This window comes from Triturus cristatus, chromosome 8 (assembly GCF_964204655.1).
Source record: "Triturus cristatus chromosome 8, aTriCri1.1, whole genome shotgun sequence".
NCBI lineage: Eukaryota > Metazoa > Chordata > Amphibia > Caudata > Salamandridae > Triturus > Triturus cristatus.
Genome location: NC_140591.1, coordinates 1,316,296,355 through 1,316,318,592, shown reverse-complemented (window position 1 = coordinate 1,316,318,592; position 22,238 = coordinate 1,316,296,355).

The window sequence follows — 22,238 nt, the reverse complement described above, 5'->3', positions numbered from 1 at the left end:
CCGTACGTCCGCGGGTGGGGGTACGGGTCATTCTTACACTGTTGGCATGGGGGGTACGCTCCTTGCATTCGCGGGTGGGGGTACGGGTCGTACTTACACTGTTGGGCTGGGGGGTACGCTCCTTGCATTCGTGGGTGGGGGTTCGAGTCGTACTTACACTGTTGGCATGGGGGGTACGCTCCATGCATACGCGGGTGGGGGTACGGGTCGTACTTACACTGTTGGGCTGGGGGGTACGCTCCTTGCATTCGTGGGTGGGGGTTCGAGTCGTACTTACACTGTTGGCATGGGGGGTACGCTCCGTACGTCCGCGGGTGGGGGTACGGGTCGTTCTTACACTGTTGGCATGGGGGGTACGCTCCTTGCATACGCGGGTGGGGGTACGGGTCGTACTTGCACTGTTGGGGTGGGGGGTACGCTCCTTGCATACGGGGTGGGGGTAGGGTCCGTACATATCCGTCCCCACGCTATGTGATGTTTGTGCGGCCCGTACCCAGGCCTTTGCCACGTGGGTGCGATCCGTCCCGCCATTGTTGGGGTGACGTGTGTGGGCGTGGTCCGACTCGTACCCACGCTCTTCAGGCGTGGGTACGGGACGTACCTGTCTGGTTGTGTTGCCGGTTCGCGTGGTGACGGACTTCCGTTGTGGCGGTCGCTGGCTATTCAGGACACGCCCCCACCCCCTCGTGGTGACCAGGGCATGGGAGTCAGGTATGTCCAGGCCATGTGTAGTGTGTCACTCATGTGGTTGTTTTGTGGCCTGCCCTGGTCGTGCCACCCCCACCCCACCCCACTTTCCCCCCTCCCTTAGTTATTCTGACCTTCTGCGGCGTCTGCGTCGTAACCTGTAGAGGAGGTGTACTGCTATGAGGGCAGGGATGACTCGTAGGTTCGGGTCCATGTCTGTCCGTCGCGTACTGGTACTCCTTGCTCGCGTCGTCCTGTCGCGTACGGGTCCTCCTTGATCGCGTCGTCCTGTCGCGTACGGGTCCTCCTTGGTGGCGTCGTCCTGTGTGTCCGTCACGTACTGGTCCTCCTTGTTCGCGTCGCCGTCTGTCCGTCGCGTACTGGTGGTCCTTGTTCGCGTCGTCCTGATTTCCCGGCAGTTTTTGGGTGCCGCAAAATATTCACCGTGCGGGGTGACGTCGGTGCGAATCGTGATTCCTGGGTCGTGAATGGCTGGCTGCGTGCGTCCCGACGTCAGGTCGGCGCTTTCCCGGATCGCATTGGTAGGTGTTTTTTGTTCGGTCGGTCTTTTTTACGATTCGTACGGTAATGGTGTACCCGTGCGAATCGTAATTCCATGTTTGTATATTTTGACGACCGGGTACGCGTCGGACGGAGAATATGCTCCGTCCGACGGTTCGTACCCGGTTTTTGCCGGATCGTGATCGGCACCTCTGTCTTTGAGTGCTGTTTTTCTCATTTTTCTGATCAGTTGGTGGTGGGCGTAGGTGGCGGCTCTGAAGTTCTTGTGGGCTTCTATGGATTTGGAGTTCCTCCAGGCCTTTTTGAGGCGGCATAATGTGCGTCTGGACTCTTGAAGTTTTGTGGTAAACCATCTGGCTTTATTGGCGTGTGTGTTGTTTTTCTTCTTGAGGGGGGCTATGGTGTTGGCACTGTCGGAGATCCATCTGTGCAGAGTTCGGGCTGCGGTGTTGGGACCTCGTCTTCCGCGATGGTTGGGGTGGAGTTGCCGAGTGAGGTGGTGAGCTGGTTTTTGGTGACTTTGCTCCAGTTTCTTCGTGGGAGCAGGTGTTGGGGTCTGTGGATGGTGGGTGTTCTGAAGGAGAAGTGGACCCATCGATGGTCTGTCCACAGGAGTTCGGTGGTGTGGCTGAAAGTGATGGAGTTTCCTGTTGTGAAGAGGGGGTCGAGGGTGTGTCCTGTTGAGTGTGTTGGTTCGGTCACGATCTGGCAGAGTCCAATGTTGTGGAGGTTGTCCAGGAGGGATGTGGTGTTGGAGTCTAGTTGGTTGTCGAGGTGGAAGTTGAGTTCTCCAAGCAAAGTGTAGTTGGTGGATGCGATGGCTTGCGGTGAAATGATGTCCGTGATGGAGTTGGTGAATGGTCCGTGGGGTCAGTAGATGGGGGTTCCTTGGAGGATGGTGGTGGGGCTGGCCAGTATCTTGAAGTGTAGGTGTTCCATCAGCTCTTGGGGCTCGTCGGGGAGTGAGCTCAGCCAGAGGGTGGATTTGTGGACGATGGTGATTCCTCCTCCAGGGAGGCTGGGACGGTCTTTCCGGGATATCTTGTATCCTTGGGGAATGGCGATGGTGATGTCCGGTCCCGAGGTGGTGTTGGTCCAGGTTTCGGTGAAGAATGCGACATCTGGGGTGGTGCTGTCGAGAAGGTCCCAGATTTCGGTGGCGTGTTTGTGGAGGAATCATACGTTGAGTAGGAGGCATTGCAGGGTCTTCTGTGCAGTTGTGCTCTTGCTGGCGGGTTGTGCTGGATCTGTGGTCTTGGCGGTGCTGCAGGTGTGCCGGCACATTGACAGCTGAAGTGTCCGTGGCTGTCGGCTGGTGAAGCTAGCGTGCATTTGTTGTTGCGACCTGGGTTGAGTGCGTAGAGTGCCGCTGGGTTGTAGCGTTGGCGGTGCGAAGGTTCAGGGTTCCTGGTGCTGGTCGTGTTCGGGTCACGGACAGGCACAAATGGGCTTGCCTTTGGCACGGCCACCATTAAGTAGGTGTTGGGGAGGGCTGGACAGCTGTGACGCTGGAGCGGGGAGGGGAACTGGCCTGGGCTAGTCGCGCTGGGGGAGGAGCCGCGGGGGCAGCAGCGGCAGGAAAAACGGGCAAGAGGTGCCCAGAAGAGGAGCATAAGCAGCGCAAAGAATGAAAAATAAGTAAAGGTGATAGAAAAGAGTAATAAAAGTGATAGGAAGAGAGTGAGAGGCTAGACAAAAACGAAGGTGAAAGTAGAGAGGTAGGCAGAAAAACGGAGTGAGAGAAGGGGAGAGGGGTCCAATGGACCACCAGTGTTGATGCGCAGGTATAACCTGCGGGTGGAGGAGGGCCTCGAACAGCAAACACTAGAGAGTGCAGGGGCTCAGTGGGCCTCACTTGATGGTGGAGCTGCGAGGCTGGGAGAGCAATTTCACTGACTATGAGTTAGTGGTCTTGCTCGCCTGTCCCCGCAGTGGCCGCCATTAAGTAGGGGTTGGGGAGGGCTGGACAGCTGGGAGACGGGAGCGGGAAGGAGAACTGGCCTGGACCGGTCGCGCTGGGGGGAGGGGCCGCGGGGGCAGCAGCGGTGGGAAAAATGGGCAAGAGGTGCCCAGAAGAATGAAAAATAAGTAAAGGTGAAAGAAAAGAGTGATAAAAGTGATAGGAAGACAGTGAGAGGCTAGACAAAAACGAAGGTGAAAGTAGAGAGGTAGGCAGAAAAATGGAGCGAGAGAAGGGGAGAGGCGTCCACTGGACCACCAGGGATGAGGTGCAAGTATAGCCTGTGGGTGGAGGAGAGCCTCAAACACCAAACACTTGAGAGTGCAGGGGCTCAGTAGGGTCTCACTTGATGGTGGAGCTGCGAGGGTGAGAGATCAATTTCACTGACAATGAGTCAACTACCTCCACCCTAAGGGCCTCTCTAAATTCTTTTTGGCAGAAAGAGCGCAGAGAGTGCCGGGGGAAAGCCTCATCCTGGTGCACAGTCTAGACCGATTTTGGCCCAGCTTTTTAACTTAAGGGACCGAAACGTGGTGCTCCAATCAGCCGGGTAGGCCCGCCAGTCCTGTATCAAAATGCCATTATCACCTTCTTCCTGGACTTCACCCTAAAGGTTCAAAGGCAAAGACACAGCTTTATAGCGGTCAAACAAGTACTGCGTGAAAGGGGACTGTAATTCTCCATGATTTAACCGACAAAGCTGTGTGTCGCGGATAAAGGCAAGGCATGGTTCTTTGACTCACCGGAGGCAGGCTGAGCATGGCTTGAGGGATGGTGTACAGTGGGGAACTCTCCTCCTGGATTGCACCGAGGGAGGCAGAAGAAAGGGACAGTTGCCCCAGCCAGTGGAGATGCCATGGAACTGCTTAAGCGGGGCCCCCTGTGACGGACCCCTGATGAGTCTTAGGTTTGTGCTGAACTAAAGGGTTTACGCGGGGAACCACCTTCCACGCTCTAGGTGAGTGTGCAAGCCGGAAGTTCCTACAGACTGGTTGAAACAAAGGAGGCAGTAGGAAAGGTTGCCGAAGGCACTGACTTGACAATGGATAAGTGGAGAATAAAAAGACCAATGGGTCCAAGCCGACTCATATATTAATCAATGGTCGCAATTGTTGGGGTGACACTAATATCGGGGTGGGGTGGAGGGCGGAGATTTCGGGGGCACACAGCCACCTCTCATGTTTTGTTTGCAATGGGGAGGGACGACAGATGCTCTGCTTAGTTGGGGGAGGTGGGTAGTTGTGGATCCACCAGGCAGGGATGCGGGGTGGGGGAGTTTTTGTCAGGGTAAAGGGTTAATGGGTGTTGTGATTTCTTTTTTATTGTTTGTTTACCTCATCATTATACATTGATATAGCTATGCCACCACCAAGAAGGTTGAATGATATGCTCCATAAACAGCAAGCACGGGCTCCGTGGGGGTCGCTTCCACCCCCTGCGGGCAGAAGTGACCCCGAAAAGAACTGACACCCCATGACAAACACACACATCCCTAAGATTCGTCTAGTGACGTGGAACGTGACTGGCTTGGGGAGTAAAATTAAGCGAGGTGTTGTCCTTCAATTCCTAAAACAACATTCCCCAGGCATAGTCCTACTGCAAGAAACCCACTTGTCTGGTAGGACATGCAAAGCACTAGACCGATGGGGGTATAAAATGTCAGCCCACTCGGGGTTCACATCGGGCCCCTGGGGCACAGGAATACTCCTCAAAAGACAGTTCCCATTAATAGTTGAAAGAACATGGATAGATAAAGGGGACAGATACACAGCAATCTCAGGCAGATGGGAAGGGGAAATGATAAATATACTGTCACTATACATTCCGCCATTACTCCACAAAACTACTTTCTCAGATCTGGGAGCACTCTTATTGGAATTGCCAACGGGTCACCTCCTCCTGGGTGGTGACCTCAACATGACACCAAATGACCCCATAGACCGATTGCCAGGGAGGAAAACACATGAAACACAGACACGACTGAGAGAGTTTATGGGTACCATGGGACTAATTTTTGGAGGGCTCTGAACACAATGGCTTGGGAGTTCACTTTCCACTTGGGGGCACAAGGGAGCCTCTCACGGATAGACCTTCTGATGGCACTTCCTTCACAGCAGTCGAATTATGAGGGGGTGAGACATTTGGCCCGGGGTATATCTGACCATTCCCCAATACAGACTAGTTATAAAATTGACAAGCAAAGCACCGAAAGTACCATACGTATTAACCACTCATACTTCCAAATCCCAAAGATTAGAGAAGGTTTGCAGGACGCAACTGACCTATATTTTAAAGAAAATGAGCAGTCAGTGACATCACCAGTGACATTGTGGGAGGCATATAAAATGGTGATCAGGGGACAGGCGCTCTCCTTGATGGTTGGACATAAGAAAGAACAGAGGAAAGAGGTGGAGAGACTAGAGGAGGGTATCCTGGACCTGGAGGCCCAAGTAGCACGATAGAACGACGAGAACACACAACACCGGATAAGCCTCAAACAACAGGTGTATAGAGACTTGACAACCGAAACCGCTAAAACCATGATGAGGATGACCCAGTACGCATCTATGAAAAAGGGGACACGGCAGGGAGACTACTTGCCTGGCTCGACAAGGGGGAAAAGACAAGTCATTGGGTGGCAACAATTAAACAGGCAAACAGTGACAATCTCACTGATCCTCAAGAAATAGCAGACGCATTTGCATCTCACTATGAGACTGTATGCACTTAAGGAACATCACATACTAAACAGGACACATCAAAGCTCCTTAGGGCGCGACCCCTTCCTAAACCTACCACTAAAGATATTCAGGCTTGAAAGAGTGAGCTGACAGGAGAAGAGGTTGGACTTGCAAATGCCGCTCTTCAGTCCAGCAAAGCACTGGGCCCCAATGGAATACAGTCGAACTGTATAAACTAATAAAGACTACTGCAGTGCTGTACCTACTCAAGATGTATGAGGAGAGTAGGGTAGTTGGTACCCTCCCCAGAGATCAACATCTTGCGACAATAGTGGTAATCCACAAGGAGTGTAAACCACCTGATGAGGTGTGATAATACCCACTGATATCCCTGATTAACGCAGAAGCGAAGATCTTGGCTAAATTACTGGCCCTCCGCCTAGTACCGATAATAGCTAAACTGGTACATTCAGATCAATCTGTATTTATGCCAGGCAGGAAGACGGCCAAAATGTCCTACTACCCAGCATTCCCCTCAGTCTCCCAATAAAAATGATCCCTTACTTATGTGAATGGGCCAAGTGCCTATGACAAAAGGGCAGTTTGTTTATACGTTTTTAAGCTGACGCTACTTTGGGCATCCAGACAAGTGAGGTATCACTTTTCTCGGGAGACCAAGGGGAATGCTGGGTATTTGGGAATTTGTGCCTGCATGGTGATCTTACAACTTAAAAGATAGATATCACGCACACCAATTGTTTATCAAAGTCTCGTTAAATCTTTTACAGGTAATTGCGTGCTGCTAGAGGAGCGACCCCTGAACCTAGGTCGGTAGATAATGTTAGTTGCACTGCCCCATCCGGGGTGGTGTCCCTCTATGCGCACAGCGCTGTGGGGTAACGAAGTTACCAGTCTTCACAAGCGTAAATTGGATCAAAAGTTCATTTATTTATGATGAAAAATATGTTTGCCATATTGTAAACTTCATATGTTGAATCACAACGATATCAATGGATATCCTCTATGCATTTCGGGTAAAAACCCTTCGTCAGGAGGAATCCTATAACAGAAATAGGAGATCATGTTGTTAGCCCCCTTGAAGATTAAATGATTAAACAAACCATGCAAATGAGTGTATGACATATCCCTTCCAAGAGATCAAAATTGAAATGTGGAAACACACAATTATATGGAGTCACTCAAAAGAGTATCCTAAAAGGTAACAGTGCTAAGATAGATAATAAGGCGAGGTGAAGCATAGTGATGGTGAAATTTAAAAATAGTGCGCTAGTGAAATTTGATGGTAAAAAACACCGCGTATGAAATTATATAATGCTACAATGGGTTCAACATATAAAAGAAGTGCTCAGACGTTGTGCAGGTAATACGGAATGAACCGGGATCAAAATACTAGTGCACGAGTGAAGTGATGATAGTAAAAAATACGCGTGTGAAGTTGTGCGTATATAAGGCTAAGGTGGGTTCAGCACGTAAAGAAAGTGCTCGAGCGCTGTAATCAAGCTAGTAAACAAAACAAGATCAAAAGAACCAAAGTTGGAGAGGAAAGTTACCTCGATTCGTTGGTTAAACGCGCATGGTGAAAGTGTGCCGATCCGGAAGACCGTGGGTTACAAAGGTCGCCATGTTAAATAGGGAAGCGAGTGATTGACAGAAAAAGAGGACTCAAAGTGCAGCGGCCATCTTAGAGACGCGAAATGTGTTAGTTGTTGTGATAGTGTTTAATAGCGAATGTGAACGAATATGTAGCCGGTAAAAAAACGAATCAAAGTAAAAAACGAGTGATGAATTGATAACGGAGGATTAGTAAGGGTATTTCGAAGCAGCTTGAGGATGTCAAATGTCAGATGTTGAATGGAAGGCATGTCAAAGACAATAAGGTTGGAAAAATAAAGTTGGAAAAAATAATAATAAAGTTGGAAAAAATAATGAAGTTGGAAAAAAGTTAAAAAAGAGTTGGAAAAAAGGTTGGAAAAGAAGGTTGGAAAATGAAAATTAAGGAGGGTTAAAAGCAACTCTGCACTAAGAATCTTTAGTAGGAGATAAAATAACAAGAACAAATGAGTTAAAAAATAAATAAATAAATAAATAAATAAAAAAAAAAAAAACAATTGAGTTAAAGAGACAATAATATTGAAAAGATCAAAGTATTATGGAATTAAACGTTAATGAATGAATTTTCACATAGGCATCAATACAAAGTCAAATGAAGCAACTGAGTTCGAGGCGGTCATTCAGACCATGTGGTACCATCGAGTTCATTTTGTATATCCAAGATGTTTCTCTTTGGATCAAGAATTTTCGGTTGTCACATCCGTCTCTTAATGGGACTGTCTCGCACACTAGGAAGCGTAATTGACTGACATTGTGTTTGTGTTCATTGAAGTGTGTTGCTACTGTGGATTTGAGATTGTTGTTGCGAATGTTACTTTTATGTTCGTTTAATCGTATTTTCATCTTTCTTTCCGTCTTTCCAATGTACGGAAGACCGCATGGACACTTCAACATGTACACGACGTTTTTGGAATCGCAGGTTGCTGACACAAAGAGCTTGATGTTATGACCCTTAGATGGGTGCTGTATGTTGTTACCTTTGATAATGTTGTTACAGTTGCCACAGTTATGACAGGGTGTGGTGCCCTTATATTCAGAAATGCACTGTGGGGAGCATGTAGATTTTAGTAAGTCCATGAAATTCTTGCTCCTTTCGTAGGCGAACAGTGGTTGATCTGAAAAAATCTGATTAAAGTCAGGCTCCATACGTAACAAGGGCCAATGCCTGAGAATGGATTTTCGTATGTTGAAACTTTCAGTTGAAAATTTAGTGACCATAACCAATCTAGGATGTGGTTCTGGAGATGTTGGTTGGTTATTCAATAATGATCTCCTTTGTTTGTTCAACGATTTTTCAATGGCCTTTTCTAGAATTTGTGATGGATAGCCTCGCTCAGCAAAGCGTCGTTCCATGTCTGAAGTTTGTTGGTTGAGTTGATCCGGCTCAGAGATAATTCGTTTTATCCTGAGAATCTGTGAGTATGGTAAGTGACGTTTGAGTGATGGCTGATGAAAACTGAGGTAGTGTAGCAAGTTGTTTCTGTCGGTATCCTTCCTGTATAGTGTGGTTTGGATGTGTTGATCGACAATGTAAATGAAAACATCAAGAAAATTTATGTGTGTGTCACTGATATGGAAAGTGAATTTCAATCTGTCATTGATGGTGTTGAGATCCTCAATCGCTTCACTCAGGATGGACTTGGAACCTCTCCAAATTAAAAAAATGTCGTCGATGTAACGAACAAACAGTAGCAAATGGTTCACCCAAGGTGTGGTGTGCAAAATGTGATCCAATTCAAACTTGTGCATGAACAGGTTGGCATAACAAGGGGCAGCACAATTGCCCATCGAAGTTCCATTTAGTTGAAGGAAAAATTGATTATTGTAACAGAAATAACTGTGGTAAAATGTAAAATGTAAAAGCTCCATTAAGAAAACTTGTAAATCGTGAGGAGTCTGTGATTGTAAAAGGAAATGTTCCGTGGCCTCTAGCCCCATGTCATGGGGGATTGAGGTGTACAGGGAAGTCACAGCTATAGTGCAGAAATACATGTCAGTTTCCCATGGGGTATTGAAATTTAGGAGAATGTTCAAAAAATCCGTGGTATCCTTGACAAAGGTGGACATGGCCTGCACTAGAGGTTGAAGATGTCTGTCTCAATACTTGCCAACTGGTTCGTGGAGCGAGCCTCTGGTGGAAACAATGGGCCGCATGGGAGGATCCAATAAGTTCTTATGTATCTTGGGTAACATGCGTAGAGATGGGCTTCTTGGGAATCTGGAAATCAAGAATTTCTTTTCCATATCACCGATGGTGCCCGATAGGACTGCTTTGTCCACCAAGTTCTGTAATGTTTTCAAAATAGCCGATGTAGGGTTGTAATCCAGTTTAGAGTAGGTGTTTGAGTCTAGCACATGTTCATCTAGTTTTCGAGTGTAATGTGTAGTATCCATGGCGACAAGTGCGCCGCCTTTATCTGCATCAAGGAAGATGATGTCGGGATTATTCGCCAGTTGTTTGAGCATTGATTTGTCTTTTGTCGTGATGTTAAGATGTCTGGGTTTACGATGTTTGAAAACCGACTGAAGATCTTGTTTTACCAAAGTCTCAAAAGTATCAAGAATCTTGTGACTCACTGGGGCTACAAAGGTGCTCTTGGATGATAGTCCTTTTAATGTATTTTCAGTTCTTGTTGTAGGTTCAGTAAGAACGTTGTCAAAGAAATGTCTAAGTCTGAGTTTCCGCATGAATTTGTAAAGGCTTACTTCTGCTTCCATAAGGTTGCTGGAATAGGTGGGAACAAAGGATGACCCCTTCTGTAGTAAGCGTAGTTGCGATTTGTTGAAGGTAGTAGTAGAGATATTAATGACCAAGTTGTCGCAGTCCTTCATCGCTGACTCCTTGTAGTTCTCTTGTCTAATGGTGGAGCTGCTTTTTTTGCCCCTCCTGGGTCTCCTTGATCTTTTTGGCCTGTCCCTAAAAAAGGGACCGCAGAAGATAAAGGGGTGGAAGTTGAAGTTAAAGGAATTTCAGTGTCTGTAGTTGTTTGTGGTTGTTGTTGATCTTTTTGAGAGACATTTCTCGGTTTTCGACGAAAAGTGTCTGAGTCACTGGAGACTGGAGATGTATCAGTGTCAGATGCTTTTGACGTTGGTTTGAACTGTCTTCTCCGGGCGTATATCTCCGCCCAATTATAAACCTCTCCCAGTTTATAATCGATCGTGTCACGTCGAAATTTTCTGATTTTTCTCTCGTTCACTTCTTGTTTGTGTTTCTCAAGTTGTTCATTGATAGCATTGAGAATTTGAGATAGATCATCTGAAGACATCTTCGTAGCCAATTCATTTTTAAGTTGAGTGATTTCTGTGTTCAAGTCTTCTAAGATGTTGGATAGTTCTTCGATTATCAGTAATATGAGATCCAGGGAACATTTATTAAGTATCCCATACCATCTGTCGACAAAGTTTGGGTCATTTTTGCACAGAGATGGTTTGAGAGAGATACGTAGACCTCTCGGAATTCGTTGTGCTCGGTGGTATTGAATCATTGTGCTAGCGTGCAAACGTTGGTTAATTTCGCGTTTTGTCAAGTACAGAAGTTGCTTGATATTGCTTTGTATGGTGCCTGTGCCAGAGGGGGTTGCTTCAATATCTCCTATTAATGAGTAAATCCTTTGAGCTTCATCTTCGCCGAACGCAAATGTCTCGGCGCGTTTGTCTGTGAGGTTGGTGATGTCTTGGTAAGCCATGGGTGCTGTGATAGTGGTTGAGCGATGTAGAAAATCAAAAGATAGATATCACGCACACCAATTGTTTATCAAAGTCTCGTTAAATCTTTTACAGGTAATTGCGTGCTGCTAGAGGAGCGACCCCTGAACCTAGGTCGGTAGATAATGTTAGTTGCACTGCCCCATCCGGGGTGGTGTCCCTCTATGCGCACAGCGCTGTGGGGTAACGAAGTTACCAGTCTTCACAAGCGTAAATTGGATCAAAAGTTCATTTATTTATGATGAAAAATATGTTTGCCATATTGTAAACTTCATATGTTGAATCACAACGATATCAATGGATATCCTCTATGCATTTCGGGTAAAAACCCTTCGTCAGGAGGAATCCTATAACAGAAATAGGAGATCATGTTGTTAGCCCCCTTGAAGATTAAATGATTAAACAAACCATGCAAATGAGTGTATGACATATCCCTTCCAAGAGATCAAAATTGAAATGTGGAAACACACAATTATATGGAGTCACTCAAAAGAGTATCCTAAAAGGTAACAGTGCTAAGATAGATAATAAGGCGAGGTGAAGCATAGTGATGGTGAAATTAAAAAATAGTGCGCTAGTGAAATTTGATGGTAAAAAACACCGCGTATGAAATTATATAATGCTACAATGGGTTCAACATATAAAAGAAGTGCTCAGACGTTGTGCAGGTAATACGGAATGAACCGGGATCAAAATACTAGTGCACGAGTGAAGTGATGATAGTAAAAAATACGCGTGTGAAGTTGTGCGTATATAAGGCTAAGGTGGGTTCAGCACGTAAAGAAAGTGCTCGAGCGCTGTAATCAAGCTAGTAAACAAAACAAGATCAAAAGAACCAAAGTTGGAGAGGAAAGTTACCTCGATTCGTTGGTTAAACGCGCATGGTGAAAGTGTGCCGATCCGGAAGACCGTGGGTTACAAAGGTCGCCATGTTAAATAGGGAAGCGAGTGATTGACAGAAAAAGAGGACTCAAAGTGCAGCGGCCATCTTAGAGACGCGAAATGTGTTAGTTGTTGTGATAGTGTTTAATAGCGAATGTGAACGAATATGTAGCCGGTAAAAAAACGAATCAAAGTAAAAAACGAGTGATGAATTGATAACGGAGGATTAGTAAGGGTATTTCGAAGCAGCTTGAGGATGTCAAATGTCAGATGTTGAATGGAAGGCATGTCAAAGACAATAAGGTTGGAAAAATAAAGTTGGAAAAAATAATAATAAAGTTGGAAAAAATAATAAAGTTGGAAAAAAGTTAAAAAAGAGTTGGAAAAAAGGTTGGAAAAGAAGGTTGGAAAATGAAAATTAAGGAGGGTTAAAAGCAACTCTGCACTAAGAATCTTTAGTAGGAGATAAAATAACAAGAACAAATGAGTTAAAAAAACAAAAAAAAAAAACAATTGAGTTAAAGAGACAATAATATTGAAAAGATCAAAGTATTATGGAATTAAACGTTAATGAATGAATTTTCACATAGGCATCAATACAAAGTCAAATGAAGCAACTGAGTTCGAGGCGGTCATTCAGACCATGTGGTACCATCGAGTTCATTTTGTATATCCAAGATGTTTCTCTTTGGATCAAGAATTTTCGGTTGTCACATCCGTCTCTTAATGGGACTGTCTCGCACACTAGGAAGCGTAATTGACTGACATTGTGTTTGTGTTCATTGAAGTGTGTTGCTACTGTGGATTTGAGATTGTTGTTGCGAATGTTACTTTTATGTTCGTTTAATCGTATTTTCATCTTTCTTTCCGTCTTTCCAATGTACGGAAGACCGCATGGACACTTCAACATGTACACGACGTTTTTGGAATCGCAGGTTGCTGACACAAAGAGCTTGATGTTATGACCCTTAGATGGGTGCTGTATGTTATTACCTTTGATAATGTTGTTACAGTTGCCACAGTTATGACAGGGTGTGGTGCCCTTATATTCAGAAATGCACTGTGGGGAGCGTGTAGATTTTAGTAAGTCCATGAAATTCTTGCTCCTTTCGTAGGCGAACAGTGGTTGATCTGAAAAAATCTGATTAAAGTCAGGCTCCATACGTAACAAGGGCCAATGCCTGAGAATGGATTTTCGTATGTTGAAACTTTCAGTTGAAAATTTAGTGACCATAACCAATCTAGGATGTGGTTCTGGAGATGTTGGTTGGTTATTCAATAATGATCTCCTTTGTTTGTTCAACGATTTTTCAATGGCCTTTTCTAGAATTTGTGATGGATAGCCTCGCTCAGCAAAGCGTCGTTCCATGTCTGAAGTTTGTTGGTTGAGTTGATCCGGCTCAGAGATAATTCGTTTTATCCTGAGAATCTGTGAGTATGGTAAGTGACGTTTGAGTGATGGCTGATGAAAACTGAGGTAGTGTAGCAAGTTGTTTCTGTCGGTATCCTTCCTGTATAGTGTGGTTTGGATGTGTTGATCGACAATGTAAATGAAAACATCAAGAAAATTTATGTGTGTGTCACTGATATGGAAAGTGAATTTCAATCTGTCAGTTGCTTCATTTGACTTTGTATTGATGCCTATGTGAAAATTCATTCATTAACGTTTAATTCCATAATACTTTGATCTTTTCAATATTATTGTCTCTTTAACTCAATTGTTTTTTTTTTTTAACTCATTTGTTCTTGTTATTTTATCTCCTACTAAAGATTCTTAGTGCAGAGTTGCTTTTAACCCTCCTTAATTTTCATTTTCCAACCTTCTTTTCCAACCTTTTTTCCAACTCTTTTTTAACTTTTTTCCAACTTCATTATTTTTTCCAACTTTATTATTATTTTTTCCAACTTTATTTTTCCAACCTTATTGTCTTTGACATGCCTTCCATTCAACATCTGACATTTGACATCCTCAAGCTGCTTCGAAATACCCTTACTAATCCTCCGTTATCAATTCATCACTCGTTTTTTACTTTGATTCGTTTTTTTACCGGCTACATATTCGTTCACATTCGCTATTAAACACTATCACAACAACTAACACATTTCGCGTCTCTAAGATGGCCGCTGCACTTTGAGTCCTCTTTTTCTGTCAATCACTCGCTTCCCTATTTAACATGGCGACCTTTGTAACCCACGGTCTTCCGGATCGGCACACTTTCACCATGCGCGTTTAACCAACGAATCGAGGTAACTTTCCTCTCCAACTTTGGTTCTTTTGATCTTGTTTTGTTTACTAGCTTGATTACAGCGCTCGAGCACTTTCTTTACGTGCTGAACCCACCTTAGCCTTATATACGCACAACTTCACACGCGTATTTTTTACTATCATCACTTCACTCGTGCACTAGTATTTTGATCCCGGTTCATTCCGTATTACCTGCACAACGTCTGAGCACTTCTTTTATATGTTGAACCCATTGTAGCATTATATAATTTCATACGCGGTGTTTTTTACCATCAAATTTCACTAGCGCACTATTTTTAAATTTCACCATCACTATGCTTCACCTCGCCTTATTATCTATCTTAGCACTGTTACCTTTTAGGATACTCTTTTGAGTGACTCCATATAATTGTGTGTTTCCACATTTCAATTTTGATCTCTTGGAAGGGATATGTCATACACTCATTTGCATGGTTTGTTTAATCATTTAATCTTCAAGGGGGCTAACAACATGATCTCCTATTTCTGTTATAGGATTCCTCCTGACGAACGATCTTACAACTTAACCACACAGAAATGTGAGAAAAATTTGACTTTGTAAGTAAATTTGAGGTTTGCAGGGGATTCTGGGTAAGAACACGCAGGGGATCCATGCAAGCCACACTGCCAGTCAAGAGTCAGTACACGCACACAACCATTCACACACACCACCAGTCAAGCACCATCCACGCACACCGCCAGCAAAGCGCCATCCATGCACACCGCCAGCCAAGCGTCACCCATGCACTCTGCCAGACAATCGATATCCCCGCACACCCCCAGCCAGCCAAGCAGCATCCATGCACACAGCCAGCCAAGCACCAGCCCACACACTCCCTCAACCAAGCGCCACTCCATGCACACCAACAGGCAAGCGCCAATCTACATACACCGTCATCAAGAGCGAGTCCACCCACATCATTAGCCAAGTGCAGGTCCACACACACTGCCAGCAAAATGTCAGCCAAAGATCAGTATATGCAGACCATCAGACAAACTCTAGTTTACACACAAACAAACTCTACCTGATTTCTAGTAGTTTTCTGCCCCCGCTTGGATGTAGATAAGAATCAAAATATCACGGAAACAGACAAAATGTGTGCCTTTAAAAAGGGAGCGACCCTTGCCTATGGGGCTTTTCACTGGCATGCCCATAAGCATATCCCAAGTGCCTTGTGGGCTTTCTGCCCCCCCTGAGGGGGCAAATGAGGGGCTATTGTCCCAATTTGCCTTACGGGGGGCAGAAAGCCTTTTTTGGCAGTGGGGGCATTACCATGCCCATTCTCTGCAGCCCCCACCCCTACGTATAAATAAAACAACAACAACCCTGGTTCCTAGTTGGCTTTCTGCCCCTCTGGGGGGGGGGGGCAGATTAGGGTCTATTGCCTCCATCTGCCTCGCGGGGGAGGCAGGAAGGCTGTGGCAATTTTTTTTTTGGGGGGGGGGGGTTGGAGGCATTGCCATGTCACTTTTGGGTAGCCTCTACCTCTATGTATAAAAAACAATCCCTGGGGCTGGGGGGGGCAGATCAGGGGTCATTGCCCCATCTGCCTCCGGGAGGGCAGAAAGACTGTGGGATTTTGGGTGGAGCATTAGCATGCTCATTTTGGGCAGCCCCTACACATGAAAAAAACAATCCCTGCCACCTAGTGGGCTTTCTGCCATCAGGAGCTATTGCCCCATCTGCCTCCGGGGCAGCAGAAAGACTGCGGATAATTTATTTAGGGCAACCCCACCCCTAAAAATAAATACAAAAATAATCCCTGGCATCTATTGGCCTTTTCTGCCCCACCGGGGGGGGCAGAAAGACTGTGGGATTTTGCTGGGTTGGGGGCATTTGCATACCCATCTTGGGCAGCACCACCCCTAAATCCAATAAAAAAAAAATCCCTGCCATCTAGTGGGCTTTCTGTTCACCCAGAGAGGCAGATTGGGAGCTACTGCACCCATTTGCCCCCCAGCAGGGCAGAAATACTGGAATTTTGTGGGGGGTGGGGCATTGGCATGCCCATCTTCGGCAGACCCCACCCCTAAATTCAACAAAAGAATTTGTGACATCTAGTGGGCTCTCTGCCCCCCGGGGGCAGATTGGGGATACCTGCCTCCATATGCCCCCAGGGGGGAAGAAAGACTGTCATTTTACAGGGGGTGGGGCCATTGGCAGGCCCATATTGGGCAGCCCCACCCCTAATTCAAGTGGGAAAAAATCCCTGGTATATAGTGGCCTTTCTGCCTCCCGGGGGCAGATTGGGGGCTACTGCCCCCATCTTCCCTCCGGGGGGGCAGAAACACTGAATTTACACAATTTATTTTGGGGGAGCAAAGTCCTTGCCCAAGGGGATGCTCCCCCCTCCCTGCTGCCTAGTGGGTGGATCCCTGCTTGGGGATCACACTCCTGGGGCTAGCCCCAAGCAGGGATCCACTAGGGAGTTCCATTGGAAAGGGGAGATTCTACCCTTTCAAACAATACCTTTCCTGACTTTCTACGTACTCAGGGGGCTGAGATAGCCCCCTGAGCATGTAAAAAAGGGAAACTGATATGAGCCTCTCGGCTCATTTCAATTTTGGGTGCACGCTGATCGTCAGTTCAGGGAAACCAAACAAACATAAAAAAGACTGATGAGAGGCAATACACATAAATCATCAAATTACAGTACACACAAAGCAAGGTTCATTCCGCAGGCATTGTAAGTTTTGTTTCCAAATAGTCCTTTGTATACATGTGGAAAACAGCCAAAGCGTTTCACCTTTCACAAGGGCTTCTTCAGGGCAAAGGTAAGATGGCCAGATTCTTGTATCCGTTTTTATAATCCAGCAATAAATGTAATTGAAAACCGTCCCTGTTAGTGGACGTTGTCTCCAAACAAGAGGCCTAATTCCAGTAATGAGTACCCAAGTATCATCAATCCAATAAGAACGTACGTCTTCTCCGATTGCAAAGAATTAAGTCTTATGGCATTATTAAGCCTCCAGTGTAGTCAGATACAGTACTTAGGCCAATCCGCGTGTTCACTCGAATTACGCCAGTGGGACCATAAATGCCCTGTTCCACCCTTGATGACAAAAGAATACTTTTTTTTCTTTTTATTGAGACTCACTCTTCAATGTCTGGAAGCAAGCATTTTGGGTAAGAGTTCTGATTTAGCATTTACAATGCGGCACATCGTGGCGCAAGGATAAACAGATGCGTGACGCATCTGATGGTGTAAGGGTGGCGCATTGCTGGAGTCGTGTCGCAAATGCGACGCAACTCCAGCAATGCTCAGGGGCTGCCCATACCTAACATGCAGCGTCACACCTTACGCCTGCTTCAAGCAGGCACAGGGTTTTGACACAGCGGCGTCGGTAAAGTGAAGCAGTGAAATCTTGTAGATTTCACTGCGTCACTTTTCAGAGGCTTTTTCCGACGGAACGCCCATCCTGCATACATTAAACCTGACGCAGGTTTAATGTGCCGCAGGGCTTTACAACGTGACGCATTTCCCTAGATGCGTCACGTTGTAAATAAGGCCCAACATGGTGCATGGTTTACGCCGCCGCTGCATCACAGAAGTGACGCAACGGCGGTGTAAATGTGTCACAAGGGGCTTGTAAATCTACCCCTACGTTTTTGAGGACCCACGGAGAGCTGACGCAGATGATGGATCCCTTCGTGCAGGCATCAACTTCGGATCAAGCCAGGGCAGAGAAGCTTGTAGGCGATGAGAACATGCACCTTCAGTGCTCACCACTTTGTCTGCTCCTCAGCTCCTGGCTGCCAGCGAAACAGAGGCACTGGAGCTGAAACTCCAAATAAATGATGTCATCTTGCGTCAAATGCTCCTGCAATTATTAGCAGCACAGGAACCTGACACCTCGAGTCTGTGTAGTGTGTCTTCAAAAGTCCTGATGAAAAACTGAACAGACTCAATTTCTCAGCTTCCTGTTTGCCTGCAGCCTCTATCCCACCTTTTCCCAACTCGTCATAGGGTGGCCCACCCCTGTGACGACTTGGGAAAGGACCCCATTAGACAAGTTGGGAAAGGGTGGGATGACCATCCTCTCCACTGCCTGACCGACGTGAAGCCCCTAGCGCTACAGGGCTTCACCCTGAAGTGCCCAGGGCAAACATTACCTTCACGTGATCAGGGGTGGAGACTGGTCCTTCAGGTTATGTCTTCACCAAGCTGATGACATCACAGGCCTCAGGGCTGTGAGATCGTCAGCCCGGCAAATACTCAAGAGAGCGGCCCCTAGAAAACAGAATGCTTCAGCGTCACTGCAAGTGTCACATGAGGCTCATCGTCATGATCACAGCAACAATAGCCTCGACCCCAAGCAAAAGGTGTGTGTACATTTTTTTAACATAATTAAAACAGTATGTTTTAACTTTTTGCAATGGCCGACCCTAGGGGTGAAAGTAAAAGGGGCGCAGCCCCGACACCATCGCACAGAAATCGTCGCTGCTCATATCTTTGCACGTAAACCGGTTGGATACAGTAAACCTCTCATACTAGAGTACGTTTAGGACAATCAGATTTAAGTCTGCTCTTTTCGATGCATCCTTTTTGGTTGTTTACTTGCACTTGTTGTTGGGTGCAGGTTAATCCATTGTATGACATTTGATTGGCTTTCTCTCGACAGTGTCACAAAACGAATTTAGCTATAGCTGCAATGTTAGCTCAGCAACTAAAGTCTTCTGTTCATAGCTGAAATGAAGAAGCGCTGATTTATGGTGTTTGGTTTATTTATTGCTTTTGCTATTCCATTTACTAGCCAATAATGCTCCATTATGTGCTGTTGCATTTATCAGCTGGTGTGATTACCAACTGAATGAAATTCACTTTATTAACTAACCTCATTGGCATTAAAAATAATGACTTGAGGTTTACTAAAGTTCTATCTTGTGGAATGCAGTTTTTCCACACTTTATAATATCAAGCACTTAATTCACTGAGCTTTGCAACAGATTCAGTTGTTGAATTTACATTTCATCCTAAACTCAAGTGGAACATATGCTGATAAACCCTAGCCTACATGTGTGTTGCTTAAGTATTGTTCAATAGGCAGTAGTGCTAACATGCAATGCCTGTTAAGATAACTGATATGCAGAACTCCAATAGTTATCGTATTATTATTACTCAGTTGCAACAAACTGATCCTATTAATTTTGTTAAAATGCTCTAAGTCTGATGCATATGGAGGGGTTGATTTGTGCCAGTGGGCAACACTGGTTACTAACAGTATTCATTTTAGGGGACCCGGCCTATTTTTATGCCCAAAAAGCAGCTTTTTGATAGGCAATTATGTTGAGGAAACAGAGTGAGACAGAGGGACAGAGAGAGAGAGTGTGCGTGTGTGTGTTTGTGTGCGTGTGTGCGTGTGTGTGTGTGTGTGTATACATGTGTGAGTGAGAAAGACCATATGTCAGGGTGAATGTGTGTGAGTCAATGCTTTATATGGGGGCAGACTCAGCATAACCAGTATTTAAAAATATGAAATGGGCACCTGTCAGGCCCTGTCATGTAATTTCTTAATTTTCCAAGCAAACACAATGGTTTCTTTCTGGTTAATGGGTGCAAGAACCTTAAAGATAATCTAAATTCAGTGACGCCTTCAGTGTTGCATTTCACATGTTGTGCTTCATGTTGGATCGTATAGGTGCCCCTAGTTCATAGGAATGTTTTCTCTTCCCAGGTGTTGTGTTTCTGAAGTTTTGTTTTTCATGTAACTTAGGATCTGGAGTAGTACATAGGGCAAACTGAGTAGCCTCTAGGTGTTGTTGAGTTAAGTAAGTGGATGGATATTCATGACGGCATTATGAGGCCCCTGGAGTTGAGGTAGAAGGTCTTGTGAGTTTCTGACAGTGTCAGCCACTGTGTCATAAAAATGTACTTAATACATGCTTAGACAACCCTTGGCTTTTCTGCAGAGTGCATAGGGCGATGGTCACATATGTAACAATAGTTTTGGTATCAATAAAAAAATATACTACGGGGTTAAATCTTCACCAGACTTTCCATGTAGAAAGCTTGCTTGTTCATTGTGCACACTAGTTGCAATCTAACTTTGGCATTCTCCATGCAGGCAGTGGGCAGCATCTGTGAAGAGAATTGGGCGGTAACAGCCTAAGAAAAAGTTCGGACACCTTCAATCATATTTATTTTTTACAATTTAAGCATTGTGCATATGACAACCTATGAAACACAGGTCACCATCATACTTCCAAAGGTGGAGTATATGTATGAACAGATCCTGATAAGGTAGAATTATTATGTGTGATTTTAAGATAGCCCTAGTCCTTCCATGGAAATAGCGATAAGATAACCAAAAACAATCAAAGAGATAATAATGAAACTTATAATTTTATTTGGAGCTTATCAAGATCATACCTAAAAACGCATTTGTAGTAGTAGACATTCCTACCCATTTAGGCTATGCCCGATACTTTGTGCCATATGTTTGTCAGATAGTTCTCAATACAAGGGAGCTTTTTGAGTTGGAAGATATAATTAAAAAACAAAAATTTCAGCCACTAAGATCAGCCACTTACTGGTATATTCCGCTCTACAGCGGGCGTTATGGTATTACCCCATTAATTTGTCAATTATTAACGGACATAACGCAAGTACGGTGAATGTGCTTTCAATTTACGATCCCCCTTGGGTACTTGCCTTCTCAGACCAATTGCACCGAGATTTAGCACGATTCTGGGTGTCGGGTACCCACTCCGACACCCAAACCTACAACTCCCATGAGCTTTCAACAGTAAGTGCCCTAGAGTCACATGACATATTGGCACAGTGACCGCCCATATGGAGGTAGCTCCGATTTCAGGAACAACAGCTCCTCCCCTGTAGGTGATACCAATTACCTGCTGATTACAAATCTCTGCTAGCATAAAAACACTCCACTCCATACACATCAGGAGGCAGGAGCAGACGCATCTAGGCTTGCCAAAAGGGACACACCATGACGAAGTATGAGATTGGTTGATCAGAGGGACACAATATCCCTCGATATGTATGAATGTGGACGAACGTGTATGCTGCACACTAAAAGCTTTACCCCTCCTTTTCATTACACTTTAGAGTGTGACTACAAGGGCCCCTGTGTCCTTCTTCCATGGGGTGTAGAAAACCCATTGTTGGGGTAAGATCGTGAGCTGGTCTCACAACTGTAATAATGACATGATTTTACCTCACGTGTGAAGTCCCACAAAATCACGAAGCATGCAAGTTTTGCATGCTTTCAAATTTACAAGCATTGTGATGCATTCCTTACATGTAGAATATGGACTGGTAAGGACATTCTTGTCTATCGATAGGTATTGGAAAGAGAGATTAGTTAAAAGGTAGAAACAGGTCACTCTGGTTTGGCGGCAAAGAACATTGTCTCATTAGGATTCCGTATGCCCATCCTGATGAAAACCATGGACTCAATTGAGCCACACGGCAGAAACATGTTGACAGTAACAGTGGTGATGGGGGACTAATTCCCCTTATCTCCACAATTGATTTTAATTACCAAGTGCCATGTCTAGTGAATAAACAGTTTTAAGATGCCACATTGGTTTTTAACACACTTATATCACAGATCCATTCTTAATAAGAAGTGTTTTCCTGACTCCAGGTGTAGGCCTGCTCTCCATCAAACGGAGGTTTTGGAGAGTGAGGATTGTCCTATGATGAAGCATGACACCTGGTGGTGTTTAAGGACAATCTTTTTTGTATGCCCAACACTTGTACTGAGTAGCGTTCGGAGGGATACATCACATATCTCTATACCTTGCAAAATTCTTGGGGAGCTTATTTTGTTTAGTGAAGCTTGATATTTTGTTTGGATTTTTGGAGGCTATAAAGTCTTCACATGAGGCTGTTCCAGTTTAGGTGGTCTCTTGTTGGTCACTTTATGGCATATTTTT